This window comes from Phyllobates terribilis, unplaced genomic scaffold (assembly GCF_046119375.1).
Source record: "Phyllobates terribilis strain yellow unplaced genomic scaffold, ASM4611937v1 Scaffold_1__5_contigs__length_1240528914, whole genome shotgun sequence".
Lineage (NCBI taxonomy): Eukaryota > Metazoa > Chordata > Amphibia > Anura > Dendrobatidae > Phyllobates > Phyllobates terribilis.
Genome location: NW_027362761.1, coordinates 6,621,159 through 6,643,747, shown reverse-complemented (window position 1 = coordinate 6,643,747; position 22,589 = coordinate 6,621,159). Strand labels below are relative to the sequence as shown.

At 47.6% G+C, this 22,589-nt stretch overlaps 1 pseudogene; it reads right to left on the bottom strand.

Annotated features, from left to right (window-relative positions):
* Positions 1-1,749: 1,749 nt before the first annotated feature.
* Positions 1,750-11,800, bottom strand: LOC141173729 (dynein axonemal heavy chain 9-like; annotated as a pseudogene).
* Between the last annotated feature and the right edge of the window lie 10,789 nt (positions 11,801-22,589).

The window sequence follows — 22,589 nt, the reverse complement described above, 5'->3', positions numbered from 1 at the left end:
TTTAAAGTCACAATTCATGAATAGACCACAAACATGGAAAATAAACACTCGCATTGGCAAACTTAAAACAAACATAAAATGTAAAGAAGAATTTGGTGCAAATCAAAAGCTGGTTAAAAAAAACGAATAAATTGGGCCACATAAGGCTGGCTCCCTTCATTCAATTGTACGGTCCTTCAGGCGTGAGGGAACAATATGGGGGGAATAGTGTAAGCAGACAATATGGGTTGGGGATGTGTGTGGGGCCAGTATGGGGATTGAAAAGTGTGAGGGGACAGCGCTGGGGTTGAAAAATGTGAGGGGCATTATAGGCAGGGACAGGCTGAATGGTGAAAAGCGTGAGGTGACCGTATGGATGGGAGAAAAGTTTATGGTGACAGTATGGGGAGGAGTTATTCGGATCAGTATGAGGGAATAGTGTGCTGACAGTAGGGGGAGAAAGTGTTAAGGGAACAGTAAGGGGGAGAAATGTGAGGGGAATTAGTATGAGACTATGGGACAGTATGGGGTTGAAAAGATTTTGAGAATACAATATAGAAACTGGATAGTGTGAGGACACCATATGGAGCGGACAGTATACTGAGGGGAGATTTGTGAATAAGGGGCGCAATGTGAGACCGCGTGAAGAGGGAATCCAATATGGAAAGGACTGTGTGGAGGCCATGTACCCGAAGAGGTAGTTTGTGGTCATATTTTGTGCAGGGGCACAGCAGTGGTTTTGGTGAGGTATTTCTGTACTGATGCTGGTTCTCATGATGTAATCATGTACTGATAGTGGTTATGATGCTGAATTTCTGTACTGTTGGTGTTACGATATTGTTGCTGTTTTTGTACTGTCGGTGGTTCTGTATTCATGTACTATTGGTTTTAGTGAAGTATTCATGTACTGACGGTGGTTCTGGTGCTGTATTTCTGTGCTATTATTGCTTCTGATTCTGTGCACAAGTAGCAATTCATATCTTGTTCGATAACATGATACATAGCCATTTTTGATAAAAGTATGGTGCTGTCTGACAAGTTAAAGATTACTACATCTCAATTTTTTAGGAGTATTCATTATAAAATTAGCCAAATCCTAACGGCTTGTAATATCCTCATTGTCAGGATTCGGTTCCAGTTATCAGTACGTGACCACTCCTATGTGATTTTCATACTTCTGGTTATGCCAAGTAGCTTCTCTTTAATGAAGCTGGGGCTGAAGTATTTCACTGCATGTGATTGTAAGTGTGCAAATCACTTATGAGCGGTTACATGACTACTCAAAGCGCTTAAGCTGTTTATATGGGGGAGGGATGGCGCCAAACTGAATTTTTGCCCTGGATTCTGCATAAGACATGTATGGTATTTTTGAGCAAATAGTAAATTGCTAGGTCAGAGCATTCAGCATGGATCTCTGTAAAAAAAAATGTGAACTGAACCTTCAATGCACCACAAATTTGACTCTTGAGACAAATGGAGAGCGCAGTCTGCACGTTCGGACACGGAGTTCCCTTTACCAGAAAAGAGATCAAACCTCTGCCCTTTTGGACTTGCTTTCGCTCAGTAAATGGAGGTACATCTAAGTCCTGGATAATGACGTAATGTCTGTAGAAGCGATGACCGTCCCCACTGATGGTTCTTACAAATGTAAGAGAAGCAAATGCTTTATTAGAACAGATTTACAGGTAACTTCTGAGGACGCGCGGCTCCTCCGATTATATATTACTCTTAATACTGGATTTTCTATTTTTCACAAGGTGCAGAATCCTCTTCGTGCAACAGAAAACAGTTCAGTCCACGTGAGAACCAATTAACCAGAAAGGCATCTAAATCTGCAACAGCAGCGCCACCCCGGCCAGGACCCATTTCGAGGGGTTCTCCTTGGTCTTGAGGTTGAATGTCCACACGTATGTAGGTCCTCTCTGCCGCGTCTTGTACACAGGACAGGCGTAGACGTTGCGGGTGTCCTGTTTATCCACAGGGATTGCCTTGATGAAGATGACCGGCATCGCTGGAGTCAAGTCTTTTAGCCGCGCGTTTGTGATGATGCTGGTCTGTAAGGGGGGAAGATGGCACAAATTGTATGAGTGTATTAATGGTGCACTGGAAGTATCCTGTTAAAACTAAGCTGCTGCTTTACGGAAAAAACAGCGCCATCCGCCTGTGTGGCTGTGTGTGGTACTGCAGCTCAGGACCATTCAAGGGAACAAGTCTGCAGAAAGGCAGAGAAATGAGCTGTGACCCTTCTAGGGGTGGACTATTTCAGTTTTTATTAGATCGTTTTTTCATTAAGTAGCGAATAAAATGCACATAAAGATTTATCATTCTTTTTAAGGAAGAGGAGGAAAAAAAAAAATCACATCTGATTTATAAATCACCATGGAAACAATATCCAGAGAACGCGACTTTATATATTCAGCTCCGACACCCAAAACAAGCGGGTCCCACTCCGAGATAAATGATGTGATAAGGCCGAGACGGATGTGCGGAGACGCCGATTTCTGGCTCTTAAGCACAACAGATATTGTAATGATAAATGATGGTGTTCAGACGCCGCCGGGTGCGCTTCGTTAATGTGTTACCAGCCGATGGATCTTTAAATAGTCGGGTTTTATTTCTTCTTGGGAAATCTGTCAGATTGTTATAAATAGTTGGAGCAGTGAATTGTCTGGATTTGCCCGCGGATCACCCTCCGTCCGCGGATTGTAAGACGAATGCGATATTATGGGCTTTTATGTACAGTAAGTAAGGCTCAGTCCATCCACATCGGAGTCCTGGGCACCGGTTCTTCACCTTCTGAATTTTTATTGCTTAATTTTTGCATTTAGAAAGAAAATGAACAAGTTCCTAATAGTCTCTCTCAAACAATTTCTACCAATTTGCTGCTGGAGAGGGTATAGAAGTACTTGTATCTCTGTATACAGGGAGCTCCCCCTAGTGGTGGCTGCAGACAGGATCTTATGTATCTCTGTATACAGGGAGCGCCCCCTAGTGGTGGCCGCAGACAGGATCTTATCATGTATCTCTGTATACAGAGACCTCCCCCTAGTGGTGGCTGCAGACAGGATCTTATCATTTATCTCTATACAGGGTGCTCCCCCTAGTGGTGACTGCAGACAGGATATTATCATGTATCTCTGTATACAGGGAGCTCCCCCTAGTGGTGGCTGCAGACAGAATCTTATGTATCTCTGTATACAGGGAGCCCCCCCTAGTGGTGGCCGCAGACAGGATCTTATGTATCTCTGTATACAGGGAGCTCCCCCTAGTGGTGGCTGCAGACAGAATCTTATGTATCTCTGTATACAGGGAGCTCCCCCTAGTGGTGGCTGCAGACAGAATCTTATCATGTATCTCTGTATACAGGGAGCTCCCCCTAGTGGTGGCCGCAGACAGAATCTTATGTATCTGTGTATACAGGGAGCTCCCCCTAGTGGTGGCCGCAGTCAGAATCTTATATATCTGTATACAGGGAGCGCCCCCTAATGGTGGCTGCAGACGGGATCTTATGATATATCTCTGTATACAGGGATCTCCCTCTAGTGGAGGCTGCAGACAGAATCTTATCATGTATCTCTGTATACAGAGAGCTCCCCCTAGTGGTGGCTGCAGACAGAATCTTATGTATCTCTGTATACTGGGAGCTCCCCCTAGTGGTGGCTGCAGACAGAATCTTATCATGTATCTCTGTATACAGAGAGCTTCCCCTAGTGGTGGCCGCAGACAGGATCTTATGTATCTCTGTATACAGGGAGCTCCCCCTAGTGGTGGCTGCAGACAGAATCTTATGTATCTCTGTATACAGGGAGCTCCCCCTAGTGGTGGCTGCAGACAGAATCTTATGTATCTCTGTATACAGGGAGCTCCCCCTAGTGGTGGCCGCAGACAATCTTATCATGTATCTGTGCATACAGGGAGCGCCCCCTAATGGTGGCTGCAGACGGGATCTTATCATATATCTCTGTATACAGGGATCTCCCTCTAGTGGTGGCTGCTGACAGAATCTTATGTATCTCTGTATACTGGGAGCTCCCCCTAGTGGTGGCTGCAGACAGAATCTTATCATGTATCTCTGTATACAGAGAGCTCCCCCTAGTGGTGGCTGCAGACAGGATCTTATCATGTATCTCTGTATACAGAGAGCTCCCCCTAGTGGTGGCTGCAGACAGAATCTTATCATGTATCTCTGTATACTGGGAGCTCCCCCTAGTGGTGGCTGCAGACAGAATCTTATGTATCTCTTTATACAGGGAGCTCCCCCTAGTGGTGGCTGCAGACAGGATCTTATCATGTATCTCTGTATACAGGGAGCTCCCCCTAGTGGTGGCCGCAGACAGGATCTTATGTATCTCTGTATACAGGGAGCTCCCCCTAGTGGTAATTGCTGCAGTTAGTAAGCAGTTAATCACCACTAGTTACCAGCTTGTCCCAGTAAAGCAGCCTGTCAGCAGTCAGCCCGTCCATTCCCCATCTTCTCTTCATTACACAGCAGATTTCTCCAGAACTTGATGCATATGGAGAACGGCTGCACCTTCCATTGATCCGTCTGCTGTGTTGTTTAGGGATCACTCGCTGATAATTAAGCGCACATTTACATTTTCTCTGGTATTCAAGCTGCTTTTCTAATCCATATAAATCAAAGCCGGATTATGTCTTTTTGCATTTTGCGCTTCATCTTCTTCTCGAATGACATCGAGGCCTTGTTCTCGTACGGAGGAGAAGTCGCCGCTTCCATTGTCTTTATGCTGAATCTCCGTTGACCTTGTAGACTGTCTTCTGGTAATTGGCGCACGGGCTCTGCGCTCTCACCCACGTTCAAAGACTAGCTACTCTATCTAAAAAGCCGGTGGCGGGCGGCACCGCTAATCGGCAGATAATGTGCCAGACGGACCCACTTTGATCAGTCTTTCAAAATTGTAATGAAGTTTCTTGAAGATCTTTGGCGACAGCAGAAGAAAGGGGAAGGCAGGAGGGCACGGCCGCTGCTTCTCCCTCTCCCGTCTCTGATGTCAGACCAACGATTCCCCAGAAGAGTTTTAAAGTTGTTTTAAGGTCGTCGCTTTTAGAGAAAACTTTCTGAAATCGCCCTTAGGCGACCTGCTGGCGCGGAGCTTGTACGGCGGCACCCGGGGAGACCCGATGGCGCCATACTGTGGTGTCCTCTGCTGCCTCCATACAGCACAGTATTAAGGAGGTCCTCTACATTAGAAGCAACACTCCCTAATACCTTATTTACTGTATTTTATGGTTTTCAGATGAAACTGGGAGGTGAACGTTGCGGCCTGTCTTTGTGTTTAACCCATTAGTTGGGTTCCATTAAGGTTCTTCTCATGTCTTAGGGTATGTTCACATGGTGCAGTTATATTGCATTCCTGTCCCGGGTGTGTCATAGGTGACAGACCGTTTTTTTTGTATTTAAGGAGGTATGCAAATTGTATGTTAACCTTCGTCCTTACTTCTCCGGTAATGAGGAGCAATGGGTTGGCATTGTGATCTCTCTACTGCAGGGAGATCCTCAGTCAAGTCATGGGCGTTTTCGTAACCGCAGGACTCTGTCTCCAATCTGTGGAGGGGTTTTTCGGAGCTCTGGCCCTCATCTATGATGACCCTGACCGAGTCGCCGTGGCTGAGTCAAGGCTATGGTCCAGAGGAAAGGATGTGGGTTTCAGCGTCAGAGGTGAACGCTCCCAGATTGGTTCACTCATTCCACACCTCTTTATGAGTAGCCTCCGGACTCTCAGGAAGAGGGGGGGGGGTACTGTCACTGGTGTGTCAGAGGTGATGAGTCGCCCTGCAGTGGGAGATCTCTACTTTTGGCATTGTAGACAGCTTCTTAGATAATGAGATAAGAGGCTGTCTTTAGGACCGAGCGGCTACCTCCCTTCTGGTAATTAGCTCTCTGGCCTGGGTGTATATATACCTGGTGTTTCTAAGAGGGAGTCGCCGGCTATATCCATTTCTGCTTGTGAGGCTTAGCAGGAGCATTACTTCATCCTCTCTGGAGCTTGAGGCCGTGTGCACACTTGGAGTTTAGCTAAAGCTAAGCCATTTCCCCTGTTTTGTCCACCCTTGTCTATACAGTTTAGTGGAGGTTGACTAGTGCTCATCTTTTTCCATCCCTAGCCGTGGCCTTACACCAGGGAGAGTAGGGCGAGGCTATATAGGGTCGGTAGTTGAGACAGGGTGACACTAGACCAGACTAGGATGTCCCCCCCCCTTTCCCCTCTGTGTTGCACTAAGTCTTCCCCCACACCGGGCGTGACAATTCCTTTGCTAACAATCACAGTTTCATGGTAATTCTGTGGAAATAACTGTAAAAATGCAACCTCAGCACGACATGTAAAGTCCATGAACTCCAGTCACGTCTAAAGATACATTCACACTTCTTCTGGCTTCCAGTTTTCTCCCTTCACTGTAGGGCACGTGCACCCGTAGCGCTTTATGGGATCCTGAGTAACCATTTTGGCTGCTGAGAGTAGAAGCCAAATAATTGCTGCTTTGAATGTGACTGGAGCGCCGGCCAAGTATATATTTTGTGCTGTTGACTTGATGAGACGCAGCATTACCTGTGTGTCCCAGCGTGCCCCCTCCATGAACAGTCCGTGGACGTAGGCTCCCTCTCGCGGAGGACTGCTGAAGTCCTCTCTGTTCTTGGTCACATCGCACTGCAGCGTCATCTTATCGAGCGGCCATTCTTTCTTCCTGGTCATAGACTGCATAATGGCTGTAAGGAAGGACTGGGGGTTAAAGAACCCGGCCAGCCAGACGGCGGAGGGCAGAGCCAAGTCTCCCGTCCAGGTCTCTAACTCCTTGATACGGCTGAGAAGGTCGACGAACCAGCCTGCAAGACCTGCCATGGATGGGTAGGCTCTTTTGGTCCATGAATCGGGCACCATGTCCAGGAAGATGGCGTTCTGTAGATTCTCCATGTCGCTGGTCATGGAGAGTTCACCCTGGAGGACAAATAGAACGAGAGTGACGGGCAGGTTTGCTACAAGCCTCTAATTCTTACACAATGTAAACTTAACAATTTGCAGTAACATTTTGGTTGTATTTTGGCGTACGGTGCGGCAGCTCCAGCCTTTTACCTTCAGCCCTAAATTTAGCTCCTTCAGGGAGCGTCTGATCTCTCTAGTCAGCATGTTCATTCTCTCGAACTCCTGGAAGGCGACCACTATGTACGGCGTCCTCTCCTCCGCCTTCACCATCAGTTCTGTGATATTAAACTCTTCAGGGAGTTTCTCCAGGATCTCGTCCAGCGTGGCCTTCCCCTGCTGAGGAAGCACACACAAGGTTCACGCTGTAGTTTGTGGGTCCCAGGAGGAACGGATAGGCGACTGGTCCAGTGCCACCGCCCTATTACTGCCCACATTAGCTGCGGAGAGACTCAATATCCGGACTGGCTCCAAGCGTCCACCATTGGGAGGATATTCTCCTCCCTTTATAATAATGTTCTGAGATTTCCACTGGTGGCTTCTAAGCTTACGGATATCAATCCGCCATCCACTAATACAGACAAGCGCAGTGTGAGTTTACCATATCACCTCTACAGCAGCTGACCAAGCACAGATCCTACACAGTGGAGAGGACGTGATCATTAGCACCGCATGTCACACTGCTCCAGGTCTGGAACAATGAGTCAGGGCGGTAGTGAAGGATACTGGGACCCTTTTCATGGCTCATACGCTCTGCGGTATTGTGTGTGCCGGGATAAGACAGATTCAGGGTCGCTCAGATCTCTGACATGAGACGCTCGCAGCTCAGTCACCGCCTCTTGGTATGAACACTACTGCTCTGACTGGAGTGCGCAGAGTCAGGCCTCGATCATTACCCCTCCGTGAGTCATGGCCTAATATTAAATGTGTCAGATGAGGCCATTTTTGGTCTGGGCCTCAGAATCTGTTGACTGGCTTCTTCATCCGGTCCTATGTGCAATATTCTTACCTTCTCCTCTCGGGTGACACCGTCACCCTCGCCCATGCTGCTGTCCCGGGGCTGCATCTCCAGGACGGTGCGGAACAACTTCTAGGACGTCTGAGTCAGGAAGCCGATCTCTGCGTTGGGGTGCAAGCCGTACAGGTACGGAGACTCGGCTGGAAGGACGTCATCGATATACTGGGAAGAGAAGCAGGAGAGCGCTGTAATGGCGGAGATTGAGGACATCGTCTGCCACAAACTCAGTGCGGACCCCATTTCATGAATCGTTATCGATGGCCTTTTTTTTGTTCCTGGTAATGACAACCGTGCTGAGTGACAACTGGTGTCAGTTACTCTCACCACCCGTCTCCATAATACCTTGTGGTAACCGTTGTAATCCATGTTTCCGGGGAGTGGGAACCCCGGAGCCAGAAACAGCTCGCCTTCCATCATTTCTGGCTTTATGAACTCCTCCAGATACGTCCTGCACAGCCGCCGGTCCCAGTTATCCGTGATGTGACCTCCGTACATGATCTCACCAAACAGATAACGCAGGTCGTCATAGGGGACCTGAAACACAAAGTAAATGGGGCGTAAAGGATGCTGGACAGACTACGGGCGGAGGAGGCTCAAATAAAAAGTCAGGGAGCTACACGCCACTCACACTGCGGCCTGGCAGAAGATGCCATAACACTTATGGACTTCTGCCATAGCTAATGTAATGTTTAAAGGTGGAATTAACCTTTTAAATCACGCGGTGATGGGAGGGGGGTTGCTTCTTCTGCTCATTCACATATTATGGGTCTTGAATAAAACATTATTCTACCGCCAATAAGGCCAGTAGTCCGACCCGTCCTCCGTGCACCTGCCTCGCTGTCACTTTACATTTAGCAACGAGATTTTATTTTGCTGAAGGCCTGAAAGTATGAAATCAGCGTGGCGAGACGCCATCTATAGGCCGGTCCGGACGTTGCCAGTGACGTGTCATCACCTTTAGCTTTCCCATGTGGAGCCCCGGCTCTTACCTTGGCATTGGCTTCCAGATAGTTGTACAGCACGTTGATTGAAATTGTGAGGTCTCCGGTGTTAAAGGGATAGGAGCGGTTCCACCCCTGGGGTCCGAACTTTCTCCTCTCGGCCACCACGGCGTAGAAGTAACACAGAGCGAACAGGATGCTCTTGAACTCTGTTTCGCGAGCACACATCTCCAGAGTGTCCTGTATGTGAGAGCAGAGAAGAACATGGGATGTCACCGTCTTACCCCTCGAACATATTTTTGGTCCTCTCTGATAGATGGACTCTCTGAGGTTATGACGTTACCTGGTTAAAGTTATCCAGAGCTTTGTGCAGGTTGGCGTGCATGCCAGTCGGAGGCTCGTTGGTGATTTTGATGGAGTTTTCGAGGATGCCCTGAGGAATGATGTAACCCTCGGGGGACCCGGCGGGCTCAGCGCTGATGAACACGCGGAAATTTGGGTGGCTTCCTTCACTGTGATGTTCAAGCTTCTTCTCCAGCGTGCTCAGCCACTTGGCCACCAGATGAATGTTCTGTCATAGATAATGCACAAGTCAGACTGATGAGGGCACAGGACCGGGCCGCCGACAGGTCTGGGATATTGTCATAAATACCATAGACCGTGAACGGAGTGGCTGGCCTTTTCTCTAATCATCCTCCACCTCTACTTGTCTCCCTCCTCTCCTCATCCTTCCCATCTCCTCATCCCCTACTCTCCTAATCCCACTCCTCTCCTCTTTCCCCTCTTCTCATATCCCTTCTCTAATCATCCTCCACCTCTACTTGTCTCCCTCCTCTCCTCATTCCTTCTCTCCTCATTTCCCCTCTCCTCACCTCGTCCCCCAATTCTCATCTTCCTCTTCTTCTCATCCCCCAACTCTCTTTATCTCCCTCTTTCTCATCCCCCTTCTAATCCTTCCCATCTCCTCATCCCCAACTCTCTTCATCCCCTTCTCTTCTTTTCCTCATCCCCCTCTTCTTTTAATCACCCTCCTCTCATCGCTCTCCTTATTCTCTTCTTCTCACTCTTCTCCTCTCAACTCCCTCCTCTCCTCATTCCCCTCCTCCTCATCCCCCTCTTCTCCTTATCCCCTCTTCTCATCCGCTCCTCTCCTCATCCCCCTCTTCTCCTCATCCCCAACTCTCTTGATCCCCTTCTTCTCCTCATCCTTCTACTCTCTTCAGCATCTCCCTCTTCTCCTTGTTCCCCTCATTTTCTCATTCCCCTCCTCTTCTCATCCCCCTCCTCGCTTCATCTTCTTCAACTCCTCATCCCATTCTTCCCCTCATCCCCAACTCTCATTTCCCTCTTCTCGTCATCCCCCTCCTCTCCTAATCCTTCCCATCTCCTCATCCCCCAACTCTCTTCATCTCCCTCCTCTCCTCATCCTTTTCATCTCCTCATCTACCTCTTCTCATCCCCTCCTCTCCTCATCCACCTCTTTCTCTCATCCCTCTCCTCTTTCTCCTCTTCTTCTCGTTCCCCTCATCCCCCTACTCCCCTCCTTTCCTCATCCCCTCTTCTTCTTATCCTTCACCTCTCCTCATTCCCTTCCTTTTCTCATCTACCTCATCCCCCTCCTCTTCTTATCCCTCGCGTCTCCTCATCCCCTCATCTCATTCTCCTCTTCTTCTCATTCCCCTACTCTCCTGATTTCCCTCCTCTCCTCAATCCCCTCCTTTCCTCATCCACCTCTTATTCTCATCCCCTTCTTTTTCTTACCCCTCTCTTCTTCTTATCACCCTACTCTCTTCATCCCTCTACTCTCCTCATTCCCCTCCTCTCCTTACCCCCCCCTATTCTCTTCATCCTCATCTTCTGCTCTCCTCATCTCCCTCTTCTCATTGTCCCTTCTTCGACTCATCCCCTCCTCTTCTCATGCCCCTCCTCTCTTAATCTCCTTCCTCTCCTCATCCCCCTCTTCTTTTCCTTATCCCCTTTTCTCCTCATACCCTTACTCTCTTCATCCTCCTTATCTCCTGCTTTCCTCATCCCCCTCTTCTCATAGTCCCCTCTTCTTCTCATCCCCCTCTTCTCCTCATCCCCAACTCTCTTGATCCCCCTCCTCTCCAGGATTAGATACACGGCTCAGCAGACAGTATCACACAGGATTAGATACACGGCTCAGCAGACAGTTTCACCCAGGATTAGATACACGGCTCAGCAGACAGCATCACCCAGGATTAGATACACGGCTCAGCAGAAGGTATCACCCAGGATTAGATACACGGCTCAGCAGACGGTATCGCAGGATTAGATACACAGCTCAGCAGATGGTATCACACAAGATTAGATTCACGGCTCAGCAGTCAGTATCACACAGGATTAGATACACGGCTCAGCAGACAGTGTCACACAGGATTAGATACACGGCTCAGCAGTCAGTATCACACAGGATTAGATACACGGCTCAGCAGACAGTATCACACAGGATTAGATACACTGCTCAGCAGACGGTATCACACAGGATTAGATACACGGCTCAGCAGACAGTATCACACAGGATTAGATACACGGCTCAGCAGTCAGTATCACCCAGGATTAGATACACGGCTCAGCAGTCAGTGTATTTCCCTCCTCTCCTCAATCCCCTCCTTTCCTCATCCACCTCTTATTCTCATCCCCTTCTTTTTCTTATCCCTCTCTTCTTCTCATCACCCTACTCTCTTCATCCCTCTACTATCCTCATTCCCCTCCTCTCCTTACCCCCCCTATTCTCTTCATCCTCATCTTCTGCTCTCCTCATCTCCCTCTTCTCATTGTCCCTTCTTCGCCTCATCCCCTCATCTTCTCATGCCCCTCCTCTCTTAATCTCCTTCCTCTCCTCATCCCCCTCTTCTTTTCCTTATCCCCTTTTCTCCTCATACCCTTACTCTCTTCATCCTCATCTTCTGCTTTCCTCATCCCCCTCTTCTCATTGTCCCCTCTTCTTCTCATCCCCCTCTTCTCCTCATCCACTCTCCTCATCCCCAACTCTCTTGATCCCCCTCCTCTCCAGGATTAGATACACGGCTCAGCAGTCAGTATCACAAAGGATTAGATACATGGCTCAGCAGTCAGTATCACAAAGGATTAGATACATGGCTCAGCAGTCAGTATCACACAGGATTAGATATACGGCTCAGCAGACAGTATCACACGGGATAGGATTAGATACACAGCTATGCAAACAGTATAACAGGATTAGATACACGGCTCAGCAGTCAGTATCACACAGGATTAGATACACGGCTCAGCAGACAGTATCACACAGGATTAGATACACAGCTCAGTAGACAGTATCACACAGGATTAGATACACAGCTCAGCAGACAGTATCACACAGAATTAGATACACAGCTCAGCAGACAGTATCACACAGGGTTGGATACACGGCTCAGCAGACAGTATCACCCAGGATTAGATACACGGCTCAGCAGTCAGTATCACCCAGGATTAGATACACGGCTCAGCAGTCAGTATCACACAGGATTAGATACACGGCTCAGCAGTCAGTATCACACAGGATTAGATACACAGCTCAGCAGACGGTATCACACAGGATTAGATACACAGCTCAGCAGACGGTATCACACAGGATTAGATACTCAGATCAGCAGATGGTATCACACAGGATTAGATACACAGCTCAGCATACGGTATCACACAGAATTAGATACACAGCTCAGCAGACGGTATCGCAGGATTAGATACACAGCTCATCAGACAGTATCACCCAGGATTAGATACACGGCTCAGCAGACAGTATCACCCAGGATTAGATACACGGATCAGCACTCAGTATCACCAAGGATTAGATAGACGGCTCAGCAGTCAGTATCACCCAGAATTAGATACACAGCTCAGCAGTCAGTATCACCTAGGATTAGATACACGGCTCAGCAGTCAGTATCACACAGGATTAGATACACAGCTCAGTAGACAGTATCACACAGGATTAGATACACAGCTCAGCAGACAGTATCACACAGAATTAGATACACAGCTCAGCAGACAGTATCACACAGGGTTGGATACACGGCTCAGCAGACAGTATCACCCAGGATTAGATACACGGCTCAGCAGTCAGTATGACACAGGATTAGATACACAGCTCAGCAGTCAGTATCACACAGGATTAGAAACACAGCTCAGCAGTCAGTATCACACAGGATTAGATACACGGCTCAGCAGTCAGTATCACAGGATTAGATACACGGCTCAGCAGTCAGTATCACACAGGATTAGATACACAGCTCAGCAGACGGTATCACACAGGATTAGATACACAGCTCAGCAGACGGTATCACACAGGATTAGATACTCAGCTCAGCAGATGGTATCACACAGGATTAGATACACAGCCCAGCATACGGTATCACACAGAATTAGATACACAGCTCAGCAGACGGTATCGCAGGATTAGATACACAGCTCATCAGACAGTATCACCCAGGATTAGATACACGGCTCAGCAGACAGTATCACCCAGGATTAGATACACGGCTCAGCACTCAGTATCACCAAGGATTAGATAGACGGCTCAGCAGTCAGTATCACCCAGAATTAGATACACGGCTCAGCTGTCAGTATCACACAGGATTAGATACACGGCTCAGCAGTTAGTATCACACAGGATTCGATACACGGCTCAGCAGTCAGTATCACAAAGGATTAGATACACGGCTCAGCAGTCAGTATCACACAGGATTAGATATACGGCTCAGCAGACAGTATCACACGGGATAGGATTAGATACACAGCTATGCAAACAGTATGACAGGATTAGATACACGGCTCAGCAGTCAGTATCACATAGGATTAGATACACGGCTCAGCAGTCAGTATCACCCAGGATTAGATACACGGCTCAGCAGTCAGTATCACCCAGGATTAGATACACGGCTCAGCAGTCAGTATCACCCAGGATTAGATACACGCCTCAGCATACAGTATCGCACAGGATTAGGTACGCAGCTCAGCAGACAGTAACACATAGGATTAGATACGCGGCTCAGCAGTCAGTATCACCCAGGAATAGATACACGGTTCAGCAGTCAGTATCACACAGGATTAGAAACACGGCTCAGCAGTCAGTATCACAGGATTAGAAACACTGCTCAGCAGTCAGTATCACACAGGATTAGATATACAGCTCAGCAGACAGTATCACACAGGATTAGATACACAGCTCAGCAGACGGTATCACACAGGATTAGATATACAGCTCAGCAGACAGTATCACACAGGATTAGATACACGGCGCAGCAGACAGTATCACACAGGATTAGATACACGGCTCAGCAGTCAGTATCACCCAGGATTAGATACACGGCTCAGCAGTCAGTGTATTTCCCTCCTCTCCTCAATCCCCTCCTTTCCTCATCCACCTCTTATTCTCATCCCCTTCTTTTTCTTATCCCTCTCTTCTTCTCATCACCCTACTCTCTTCATCCCTCTACTCTCCTCATTCCCCCTATTCTCTTCATCCTCATCTTCTGCTCTCCTCATCTCCCTCTTCTCATTGTCCCTTCTTCGCCTCATCCCCTCATCTTCTCATGCCCCTCCTCTCTTAATCTCCTTCCTCTCCTCATCCCCCTCTTCTTTTCCTTATCCCCTTTTCTCCTCATACCCTTACTCTCTTCATCCTCATCTTCTGCTTTCCTCATCCCCCTCTTCTCATTGTCCCCTCTTCTTCTCATCCCCCTCTTCTCCTCATCCCCTCTTCTCCTCATCCACTCTCCTCATCCCCAACTCTCTTGATCCCCCTCCTCTCCAGGATTAGATACACGGCTCAGCAGACAGTATCACACAGGATTAGATACACGGCTCAGCAGTCAGTATCACAAAGGATTAGATACATGGCTCAGCAGTCAGTATCACACAGGATTAGATATACGGCTCAGCAGACAGTATCACACGGGATAGGATTAGATACACAGCTATGCAAACAGTATAACAGGATTAGATACACGGCTCAGCAGTCAGTATCACACAGGATTAGATACACGGCTCAGCAGACAGTATCACACAGGATTAGATACACAGCTCAGTAGACAGTATCACACAGGATTAGATACACAGCTCAGCAGACAGTATCACACAGAATTAGATACACAGCTCAGCAGACAGTATCACACAGGGTTGGATACACGGCTCAGCAGACAGTATCACCCAGGATTAGATACACCGCTCAGCAGTCAGTATGACACAGGATTAGATACACAGCTCAGCAGTCAGTATCACACAGGATTAGATACACAGCTCAGCAGTCAGTATCACACAGGATTAGATACACGGCTCAGCAGTCAGTATCACAGGATTAGATACACGGCTCAGCAGTCAGTATCACACAGGATTAGATACATAGCTCAGCAGACGGTATCACACAGGATTAGATACACAGCTCAGCAGACGGTATCACACAGGATTAGATACTCAGCTCAGCAGATGGTATCACACAGGATTAGATACACAGCTCAGCATACGGTATCACACAGAATTAGATACACAGCTCAGCAGACGGTATCGCAGGATTAGATACACAGCTCATCAGACAGTATCACCCAGGATTAGATACACGGCTCAGCAGACAGTATCACCCAGGATTAGATACACGGATCAGCACTCAGTATCACCAAGGATTAGATAGACGGCTCAGCAGTCAGTATCACCCAGAATTAGAAACACAGCTCAGCAGTCAGTATCACCTAGGATTAGATACACGGCTCAGAAGACGGTATCACACAGGATTAGATACACGGCTCAGCAGACGGTATCACACAGGATTAGATACACGGCTCAGCACACGGTATCACACAGGATTAGATACACGGCTCAGCAGACGGTATCACACAGGATTAGATACACGGCTCAGCAGTCAGTATCACACAGGATTAGATATACGGCTCAGCTGACAGTATCACACAGGATAGGATTAGATACACAGCTCAGCAAACAGTATCACAGGATTAGATAAACGGCTCAGCAGTCAGTATCACCCAGGATTAGATACACGGCTCAGCAGTCAATATCACCCAGGATTAGATACACGGCTCAGCAGTCAGTATCACCCAGGATTAGATACACGGCTCAGCAGTCAGTATCACCGAGGATTAGATACACGGCTCAGCAGTCAGTATCACACAGGATTAGATACACGGCTCAGCAGTTAGTATCACACAGGATTCGATACACGGCTCAGCAGTCAGTATCACAAAGGATTAGATACACGGCTCAGCAGTCAGTATCACACAGGATTAGATATACGGCTCAGCAGACAGTATCACACGGGATAGGATTAGATACACAGCTATGCAAACAGTATGACAGGATTAGATACACGGCTCAGCAGTCAGTATCACATAGGATTAGATACACGGCTCAGCAGTCAGTATCACCCAGGATTAGATACACGGCTCAGCAGTCATTATCACCCAGGATTAGATACACGGCTCAGCAGTCAGTATCACCCAGGATTAGATACACGCCTCAGCATACAGTATCACACAGGATTAGGTACGCGGCTCAGCAGACAGTAACACACAGGATTAGATACGCGGCTCAGCAGTCAGTATTACCCAGGATTAGATACACGGTTCAGCAGTCAGTATCACACAGGATTAGAAACACGGCTCAGCAGTCAGTATCACAGGATTAGAAACACTGCTCAGCAGTCAGCATCACACAGGATTAGATATACAGCTCAGCAGACAGTATCACACAGGATTAGATACACAGCTCAGCAGACGGTATCACACAGGATTAGATACACGGCGCAGCAGACGGTATCACCCAGGATTAGATACACAGCTCAGCAGACAGGATTAGATACACGGCTCAGCAGTCAGTATCACACAGGATAGGATTAGATACATGGCTCAGCAGTCAGTATCACACATGATTAGATACACAGCTCAACAAACAGTATCACACAGGATAGGATTAGATACACAGCTCAGCAAACAGTATCACAGGATTAGATACACGGCTCAGTAGTCAGTATCACACAGGATTAGATACACGGCTCAGTAGTCAGTATCACACAGGATTAGATACACGGCTCAGCAGACAGTATCACACAGGATAGGATTAGATACACAGCTCAGCAAACAGTATCACAGGATTAGATACACGGCTCATCAGTCAGTATCACCCAGGACTAGATACACGGCTCAGTCAGTATCACACAGGATGAGATACACGGCTCAGCAGTCAGTATCACACAGGATTAGATACACAGCTCAGCAGACGGTATCACACAGGATTAGATACACAGCTCAGCAGACAGTATCATCCAGGATTAGATACACAGCTCAGCAGACGGCATCACCCAGGATGAGATACACAGTTCAGCAGACGGTATCACCCAGGATTAGATACACGGCTCAGCAGACGGTATCACCCTGGATTAGATACACGGCTCAGCAGACGGTATCACCCAGGGTTAGATACACGGCTTAGCAGACGGTATCACCCAGGATTAGATACACGGCTCAGCAGACGGTGTCACACAGGATTAGATACACGGCTCAGCAGACAGTATCACCCAGGATTAGATACACGGCTCAGCTGTCAGTATCACCCAGGATTAGATACACAGCTCAGCAGATGGTATCACACAGGATTAGATACACGGCTCAGCAGATGGTATCACACAGGATTAGATACACGGCTTAGCAGACAGTATCACCCAGGATTAAATACACGGATCAGCAGTCAGTATCACCCAGGATTAGATACACAGCTCAGCAGATGGTATCACACAAGACTAGATACACGGCTCAGCAGACAGTGTCACACATGATTAGATACACTGCTCAGCAGACAGTATCACCCAGGATTAGATACACGGCTCAGCACTCAGTATCACCCAGGATTATATATATGGCTCAGCAGACAGTATCACACAGGATTAGATACACGGCTCAGCAGTCAGTATCACACAGGATTAGATACACAACTCAGCAGTCAGTATCACACAGGATTAGATATACGGCTCAGCAGACAGTATCACACAGGATAGGATTAGATACACAGCTCAGCAAACAGTATCACAGGATTAGATACACGGCTCAGCAGTGAGTATCACCCAGGATTAGATACACGGCTCAGTAGTCAGTATCACACAGGATTAGATACACGGCTCAGCAGACAGTATCACACAGGATAGGATTAGATACACAGCTCAGCAAACAGTATTACAGGATTAGATACACGGCTCAGTAGTCAGTATCACACAGGATTAGATACAAGGCTCAGCAGTCAGTATCACACAGGATTAGATACACAGCTCAGCTGACGGTATCACACAGGATTAGATACACAGCTCAGCAGACAGTATCACACAGGATTAGATACACGGCTCAGCAGACGGTATCACCCAGGATTAGATACACAGCTCAGCAGACGGTATCACCCAGGATTAGATACAAGGCTCAGCAGACGGTATCACCCAGGATTAGATACACGGCTCAGCAGACGGTATAACCCAGGATTAGATACACGGCTCAGCAGACGGTATCACACAAGATTAGATACAGGGCTCAGCAGACAGTGTCACACATGATTAGATACACGGCTCAGCAGACAGTATCACACAGGATTAGATACACAACTCAGCAGTCAGTATCACACAGGATTAGATAAACGGCTCAGCACACGGTATCACCCAGGATTACATACACGGATCAGCAGACGGTATCGCAGGATTAGATACAGGCTCAGCAGACGCTATCGCAGGATTAGATCCGAGGCTCAGCAGACGCTATCGCAGGATTAGATACAGGCTCAGCAGACGCTATCGCAGGATTAGATACAGGCTCAGCAGACGGTATCACCCAGGATTAGATACATGGTTCAGCAGACGGTATCGCAGGATTAGATACACGGCTCAGCAGACGGTATCACCCAGGATTAGATACACGGCTCAGCAGACGGTATCACCCAGGATTAGATACACGGCTCAGCAGACGGTATCACCCAGAATTAGATACACGGCTCAGCAGACGGTATCACCCAGGATTAGATACACAGCTCAGCAGACAGGATTAGATACACGGCTCGGCAGTCAGTATCACACAGGATAGGATTAGATACATGGCTCACCAGACAGTATCACAGGATTAGATACACGACTCAGCAGACAGTATCACAGGATTAGATACACGACTCAGCAGACAGTATCACACAGGATGAGATTAGATACACAACTCAGCAGACAGTATCACAGCATAGGATTAGATACACAGCTCAGCAGAAAGTATCACACATGATAAGATTAGATATACAGCTCAGCAGACAGTATCACACAGGATAGGATTAGATACAGCTCAGCAGACGGTATCACAGAGGATTAGATACATGGCTCAGCAGTCAGTATCACACAGGATTAGATACACGGCTAAGCAGTCAGTATCACCCAGGATTAGAAACACGCCTCAGCAGACAGTATCACACAGGATTAGATACGCGGCTCAGCAGTCTGTGTCACCCAGGATTAGAAACACGCCTCAGCAGACAGTATCACACAGGATTAGATACGCGGCTCAGCAGTCTGTGTCACCCAGGATTAGATACACGGCTCAGCAGTCAGTATCACACAGGATTAGATACACGGCTCAGCAGTCAGTATCACACAGGATAGGATTAGATACATGGCTCAGCAGTCAGTATCACACAGGATAGGATTAGATACACGCCTCAGCCGACCGTATCACAGGATTAGATACACGGCTCAGCAGACAGTATTACATGATTAGATACACGGCTCAGCAGACAGTATCACACAGGATGAGATTAGATACACAACTCAGCAGTCAGTATCACACAGGATAGGATTAGATACACAGCTCAGCAGAAAGTATCACACATGATAAGATTAGATACACAGCTCAGCAGACAGTATCACACAGGATAGGATTAGATACACAGCTCAGCAAACAGTGTCACAGGATTAGATACACGGCTCAGCAGTCAGTATCACCCAGGATTAGATACACGGCTCAGCAGTCAGTATCACACAGGATTAGATACACGGCTCAGCAGTCAGTATCACCCAGGATTAGATACATGCCTCAGCAGACAGTATCATACAGGATTAGATACACGGCTCAGCAGACAGTATCACCCAGGATTAGATACACTGTTCAGCAGTCAGAATCACCCAGGATTAGATACACGGCTCATCAGTCAGTATCACACAGGATTAGATATACGGCTCAGCAGACAGTATCACACAGAATAGGATTAGATACACAGCTCAGCAAACAGTATCACAGGATTAGATACACGGCTCAGCAGTCAGTATCACCCAGGATTAGATACACGGCTCAGTCAGTATCACACAGGATTAGATACACAGCTCAGCAGACGGTATCACACAGGATTAGATGCACGGCTCAGCAGTCAGTATCACACAGGATTAGATATACGACTCAGCAGTCAGTATCACACAGGATAGGATTAGATACACAGCTCAGCAAACAGTACCACAGGATTAGATACACGGCTCAGCAGTCAGTATCACCCAGGATTAGATACACGGCTCAGCAGTCAGTATCACACAGGATTAGATACACGGCTCAGCAGTCAATATCACACAGGATTAGATACACGGCTCAGCAGTCAGTATCACACAGGATTAGATACACGGCTCAGCAGTCAGTATCACACAGGATTAGATACACAGCTCAGCAGACAGTATCACACAGGATTAGATACACAGCTCAGCAGACAGTGTCACACAGGATTAGATACACGGCTCAGCAGACAGTATCACCCAGGATTAGATACACGGCTCAGCAGTCAGTAACACCCAGGATTAGATACACGGCTCAGCAGGTAGTATCACCCAGGATTAGATACACGGCTCAGCAGTCAGTATCACTCAGGATTAGATACACGGCTCAGCAGTCAGTATCACAGGATTAGATACACGGCTCAGCAGTCAGTATCACCCAGGATTAGATACACGGCTCAGCAGTCAGTATCACACAGGATTAGGTACACGGCTCAGCAGTCAGTATCACAGGATTAGATACACGACTCAGCAGTCAGTATCACACAGGATTAGATACACGGCTCAGCAGTCAGTATCACACAGGATTAGATGCACGGCTCAGCAGTCAGTATCACACAGGATTAGATACACAGTTCAGCAGACGGTATCACACAGGATTAGATACACAGCTCAGCAGATGGTATCACACAGGATTAGATACACAGCTCAGCAGTCAGTATCACACAGGATTAGATGCACGGCTCAGCAGACGGTATCACACAGGATTAGATGCACGGCTCAGCAGACGGTATCACACAGGATTAGATACACGGCTCAGCAGTCAGTATCACACAGGATTAGATACACGGCTCAGCAGTCAGTATCACACAGGATTAGATGCACGGCTCAGCAGTCAGTATCACACAGGATTAGATATACGACTCAGCAGTCAGTATCACACAGGATAGGATTAGATACATGGCTCAGCAGTCAGTATCACACAGGATAGGATTAGATACACGCCTCAGCCAACAGTATCACAGGATTAGATACACGGCTCAGCAGTCAGTATCACCCAGGATTAGATACACGGCTCAGCAGTCAGTATCACACAGGATTAGATACACGGCTCAGCAGTCAGTATCACACAGGATTAGATACACGGCTCAGCAGTCAGTATCACACAGGATTAGATACACGGCTCAGCAGTCAGTATCACCCAGGATTAGATACACGGCTCAGCAGTCAGTATCACACAGGATTAGATACACGGCTCAGCAGTCAGTATCACACAGGATAGGATTAGATACACGCCTCAGCCGACAGTATCACAGGATTAGATACACGGCTCAGCAGACAGTATTACATGATTAGATACACGGCTCAGCAGACAGTATCACACAGGATGAGATTAGATACACAACTCAGCAGTCAGTATCACACAGGATAGGATTAGATACACAGCTCAGCAGAAAGTATCACACATGATAAGATTAGATACACAGCTCAGCAGACAGTATCACACAGGATAGGATTAGATACACAGCTCAGCAAACAGTATCACAGGATTAGATACACGGCTCAGCAGTCAGTATCACCCAGGATTAGATACACGCCTCAGCATACAGTATCACACAGGATTAGATACGTGGCTCAGCAGACAGTAACACACAGGATTAGATATGCGGCTCAGCAGTCAGTATCACCCAGGATTAGATACACGGTTCAGCAGTCAGTATCACACAGGATTAGAAACACGGCTCAGCAGTCAGTATCACACAGGATTAGAAACACGGCTCAGCAGTCAGTATCACACAGGATTAGAAACACTGCTCAGCAGTCAGTATCACACAGGATTAGATATACAGCTCAGCAGACAGTATCACACAGGATTAGATACACAGCTCAGCAGACGGTATCACACAGGATTAGATATACAGCTCAGCAGACAGTATCACACAGGATTAGATACACGGCGCAGCAGACGGTATCACCCAGGATTAGATACACGACTCAGCAGACGGTATCACCCAGGATTAGATACACAGCTCAGCAGACAGGATTAGATACACGGCTCAGCAGTCAGTATCACACAGGATAGGATTAGATACATGGCTCAGCAGTCAGTATCACACAGGATTAGATACACAGCTCAGCAAACAGTATCACACAGGATAGGATTAGATACACAGCTCAGC